We start from the raw sequence: 6000 nt of genomic DNA, 5'->3' as shown, positions 1-6000 counted from the left end.
ATAATGAACAGCCATATACCTGAGACATTTTGTGGAGGTAGAGTGAGAAATGGGATAAAAAACTGGGGGTTGGGGAGGGAAGTGCATGGGATTATGGTGATGGCACATGGGTGACTTGGTGATGGGAAACCCGCAGGGACTACAATTGAGATGGAAAAAAAATGTAAAAATGTAAAATAAAGTGTTATAAAAAATTGTCTTATCTTTTTCATATGTTGTAGCTTCTTTAGTTTCCCAACCCATAGCAAAGTTCAGTGTGTTTATTCCCAATTGTGTGACATTGAGCAGAGAGAAGAAGCACATGGCCTGCTTCCCCTACATGTAGAAACATCTGCAGGCACAACAGGGCGCTGGAGACACTGCTCAGTGCTGCCCTGGGTCACGGCTGCACAGAGCTGGTAGGAAGGGGATAGAGCTCAGTGGACAGGTGCCAGGAAAGGCAGATGCAGGGGACAGGAGATAATCCCCACCCCTCTCCCACAGACAGACAGACAAAGGGGGCCCTGGAGAAGCAAGGGGGAGCTGTCCCTTAGGTCCCACCACAAACTCCATCCTCACAGGGGGAAGGGGAAGAGAACACAGATCTGGAGGTCTGCTGTTCACTTCCTGAATTTGGGGTAGCAGCAGGATGTTCAGACAGGGACTTTCTATCAAGATGGAGACATATGTATTAGAACGAAGTGGAGAATTCAAGACCAGGGGCAAAAACTGGAGAATTTAAGCTATATGAAAGATGCCCTGGAATAACAGGATTTGGAGGCAGGCACCAAGTCTTCATTTTCTACATAAAGAAGCAGACTCTGGGCCCTCCCTAGTGGCGCAGCGGGTTAAAGCACAGCACTGAGAATCTAAAGCCGCTTCCGCATGAGTTCGATTCCCGCCTGCCCCGGAGTTGACCACATGGCGAGGCAGGGCCAGTGGTCATGGGCATCCCCCAGAATATGGAGCTCTCTGACAAGGGATCCAGACATGAATCCACCTCTCCAGCCCCCATCAGATCATACTTTTGTTTTTTATTTTCCCAAGTGTCCTCTTCTTGATCCCAGCGATATCACCACAGATGCGCGAACACAGAAAGGTGATATGTGAGGAGGATCCACCAGCCAAGAATTTCCTCCTGTCTTCTGGTGCTGATTAAAGGTGAATTTTATCTTGGACTTTGCAGAAGTTATATTTTTATTTTTGTTTTTGTTTTGCTTTGCTTTGCTTTGTTTTTTAAGAGAATAATTACCCATGTTCTGCAGGCAAAGTTAAACCTGTGACTCAGAGCTTCCCCTTTGTTTTGTAGTGTACTCAAAAGATTACAGGACCGAATGTGCTACCCCCATATCAAATGGTTTACATTTAAAAGAGAACTTGAAATTGCACCATGGAGCTTGGCCACTGTTCTCACATCAAGTGTTTCCAGCAGAGACAGGTCTAACCCTATCATTGAGGAGATAATTGTTCCATGACCAAGATGACCAGTGCTTTGAAGAGTAGAAACAAAGCAGGGAAAAGGTGCAGAAACTTCCCAGGATCCAAATATAATGCCCCCTCTGGGACAGCAAAAAAAGGGGGTGAAGGGTTTAAACTTAAGTTTAGGCTTAAGTTAGTCTTTCTCTCTATCACTGTCTTTATCTTTGTCTATCTCTCTCTCAACAGAATTGATGTCTGTCTGTCTGTTTATCTGCTCCTGCCCTGACTTGGGGGTTTATTGCTGCCTCAAATGCAAGGCATGGGATTCCCAGTGTTTTCTCTTTCCAATGTGTTCTGAGATTAGAGGTGCTAGTCCTTCCCAGGATGCCTTGCTCAGCCAAGTCCAGCCTCATTTGTCTGTGAGGAATTGAGATGGAAAAGAAACCAGCTACAGGAGGTGTTCAAACTTGCCCAACTTCCTGTGTCGTGTGTTTGTTTATAGCAACAGGGCCCAAGCTGTGAGCTGTGAGGAGCTGGCAAAATAGAGTCTGTGGTTGGGAGCCAGTCACCCTGTACTGGACCTTCCAAATATCTTGGAGACATCATGTTTGTTTATTCTGAGACAGGAGGCCAAGAAGACATATTGTAAAAGCTCTGTGCCTGCTTCCTTGGAGTTAACTGGGCAAGGAAATTCTCTCTAACCACAAGACAGAACCACATTTTCAAAAGCAAGCTGTTTGGGGGCCTCCTACTTCTCAGCTAAGTGCTCCAGTTATTAGTTCCAATAAAATGCCCCAAATATTTCTATCTCTCATCTTAAGGTATGATTATTATTTTCTTTAATCATTTTAAAAATGACAAAGGCCTTTTTCCATTATTGACTATTATACATCTACTCTGCATTGTAGCCAAAATGATCTTTAAAGTGTAGATTCTTTCCAAGTGTTCCTTGGACTCCATGTGGGCTGATGCTGCCAGTCTCTGATCTCCCTGTTAAACTCTCCCCTAGCTCTTAGTTCCAGCCAGATTGGCTCAGCTTTATTTACCAAGTGCATCATTAAGTTTGGGATACTTAAAGGGATAGGTTCAGGCTACCTATACACCTAAAATCACTCAGTCTTTTTATATCTTTTTAAAAAGGTTTTACACAATAAATTTTGCTTTTGTTGTTGCACAGTTCTATAACATTTTACATGTGTGTAAATGATTGGAATCACCATCACAAACAATATCGTACAGCTCTAATTCCTAAACACCTTCCCTTTTGCTGTCCTTGATAGTCAGTACCAGCCCCACCCCCTGGCAGCCACTGCTCTGTACCTGTAGGTTAATCTCTCCAGACTGTCATATGAAGACAATCATTCACTATCTAATTTTTGAGACTGGCTTCTTTCTCTTAGCAGCATGCATTTGAGATTCATCCACACTGTCGTGTGTAGCAAAAATCTGTTCCTCTTTATTGCTGAGTAGTATTCCATTTAGTGGATGTACCATCGTTATTTTATAAAATCTATTTATTTATTCAAGAATTTTTGAGTGGTCTCTATCTGGATTAATTATTAATGGTGCTATTATTTGGCATCTGTGTACAGGTTTTTGTATGAACATAAAATTCCCCTTTTCTATAGTAAATACTTGTAGCTGGAATTGCTGGGTCAAATAGTAAGTATTTGTTTAAATTTTTAAGGAAATATCAAACTGTCCCTCAGAGTGCTTCTCCTGTTTCCATGATGTATTTTTACCAGCAGTACATGAGAGATCCAGTTCCTCTACATCCTTGTCAGCACTTTCTATTATCAAACTTTTTATGTTAGTCATTCTAAAAGTTATTTAATGGTATATTATAGAGGTTCTTAATTTGTACTTCCTTAATGAGGGATAATATAGATAGCTGTTCATATGTTTGTTATCTGTAGGTATATCTTTTTTTTAGAGAAGTGTATATTCAAATCCTTTGCCCATTAACAAAATTGGGTTGTTCCACTATGAACAAATGTTTGGAGGCTCCTCAAATTGCTAAACATGGAGCTCCCATATGACCCAGCAGTCCCACTCCTAGGTATCTACCCAAAAGACACAAAAACACTGATTCAAAAAGATACCTGCACCTCCATGTTTATTGCTGCTTTATTTACAATAGGAAAGACATGGAAACAGCCCAAATGCCCAAAAGTAGATGACTGGATTAAAAAGATGTGGTACATATACATAATGGAATATTACTCAGCAACCAAAAAAAAATAAACACATGCCTTTTACAGCAACATGGATGGAACTAGAAAAGATTATACTTAGTGAAATAAGCCAGAAAGAAAAGGAAAAATACCGGATGGTTTCACTTATAGCAGGAGTATAACAGACCAGAAAATAACAATAATGATGAACAGCCATCTACCAGAGACATTTTATGGGGGTGGGGTGGGGAATGGGATCGAAAAACAGTGGGGGGAGGGAAATACACCGGACTATGGTGATGGCACATGAGAAGCCCACGGGGATTACAACGGAGATGAAAAAATGCACAAAATGATGTGAAAATAAACTATTATATTATTTTTTAATTGGGTTATTTGAATTCTTATTGTTGAGTTTGAAGAGTATTTTTTTGGATATAAGTTCTTTGTTGGATAGATTATTTGTCATTATTTTCTCCCAATCTGTGGTTTATCTTCTCAGTCTCTTTTCAAAATTTTTCATTCAATGAATTCCAATGTATCAAAATTTTAAAGAATTTGGTTGTGTGATCCAAGACGAAGTCTTTTCTTACTTTTTTTTTTTTAACCTAAGAGTTTTATAGATTTTTAATTTTACATTTAGGTCTGTGATTCATTTGCAGTTAATTTCTGTATATGATGTTAGGTATAAGTTGAGATTCTGATTTTGCTTATGAATATTCACTTGTTCCAACACCATCTGTTGAAAAGACAATCTGTTGAAATGCTTTAAAAACTTTGAGCAGACATTTCACAAAAGAAGACCTACAGATGGCAAATAAGCACAGGAAAACATCTTCAACATTAGGAAACGATCTCCAATGTTAGGAATATGCAAATTAAAATCACAATGAATTATCACCATACACTTTTTAGACTGGCTGAAATTCAGTACTGGCAAGGATATGATGGAGCTAGAACTTTCATACACTGCTAGTGGGAATGAGAAAAGACACAAGCACTTTGGAAAAACAGTTTGTCAGATTCTTTAAAAGCTAAACACACAGTTGCTATGTAATCCAGACATAAAATACTCATAGGTATTTGCCCAAAAGAAATGCCCACTTCCATACAAAGATGTGTGCACAGATGTTCATTGCTATTTTAATTCTAATTGTTTAAATGGGATACAACTTGAGTACCCATCAACAGTGAATAGATACACCCAGTATGGTACATGGGTACAATGGAATACTGCACAGCAATAAAAAAGAATAAGCTACTGATATGCTATAACACAGATGATTCTCAAAATGATTATGTAAAGTTCAAGAAGCAGGACAAAGGATTGTTCACTATGATTTTTTTTTCTAGTATAAACATGACAAGTTTACCTTCTTTTAAAGGACAAATAATATTCCTAGAAGGCAAGATTTTGATGAATATGGACTAAGTCCCTTCCAGAAGTTCTGCCCAATCATTTCATGGCCCCCAAATCTGGTTATTTTCCAGGTATAAAGTCAAATTAAAGTTTTATTTGATCTCCTTTAAGTTCCTTTGCAAGGTTAATCTCAAAGGAGATCGGGGTCTTATAGACTCCATCATCCTTAAATTTTGTTTAAGAATATACCAAAGAACATACACTGCATTTACCAGCTTCTGATCCATTCTTAATGTCAAGATCAGCTTCTCCATCTTGTGAAGGGGCCATGCAAGTTTCTATTGGAAATTTATGTTCAAAACTTTGGCTCCTTCAAAGAAAAAAAACAGTGAAAATTTGTCACAGGACATTTCTTGTCTTCAAAAACAAGACAAATCTACTTGTATATCTACTGCCTCATTTCTGTTCTTTTCTTGGTTATAGGTCTGTTAGCTTGTGGTCTGAGAAGAATCCCTTTGAGGGATAAAGAAGATATTCATACTTGTAGTAGCTCTTTCCTTGAAGTTCACCCTGTGGATGCTCAAAATGACATATTAGAGTCTCATAGATAATTGAAGGCATCTGGGAACTTGCTGGCGACTTTTCAGTGTGTTCAGGTGCTCCAGGATGGGACAATCACTCTTGTTGTATACCCCAAAGAGATAGCTTTGGTGATCTCTTAAGCCTGACTTCTGAAAATCTCTACTGGACCTTGAAAATCCCTCCTGACTTCTTGAAAATCCCTCCGTCCCTTTTTTCTCCCTACATACCCGGGGTTCAGAGCTCAGAAGTCAGCTTCTTAGACTTAATCATGTAGAATATGCTTCCCAAGCCTTATGATGGGCCATAGAGACTTAGACCATGTACAGAATACAAACCTCAGGTATATTCTAGGGCTAGGACATGGTGAAGTTGTCCAAAAAAAAAAAAAGTCTGAATTAAAGAGCTTTATAATTTATATGGCCTGTAAGATAAACTGTTTGGATGTTTGGAGACACTACATTTATGAACATTACTTCTAAGGCTGCA

The sequence above is a fragment of the Condylura cristata genome, unplaced genomic scaffold, assembly GCF_000260355.1.
Source record: "Condylura cristata isolate star-nosed mole 26May11 unplaced genomic scaffold, ConCri1.0 scaffold00023, whole genome shotgun sequence".
In the NCBI taxonomy this organism is placed as follows: domain Eukaryota; kingdom Metazoa; phylum Chordata; class Mammalia; order Eulipotyphla; family Talpidae; genus Condylura; species Condylura cristata.
Note: the sequence above shows the minus strand (reverse complement) of the source record.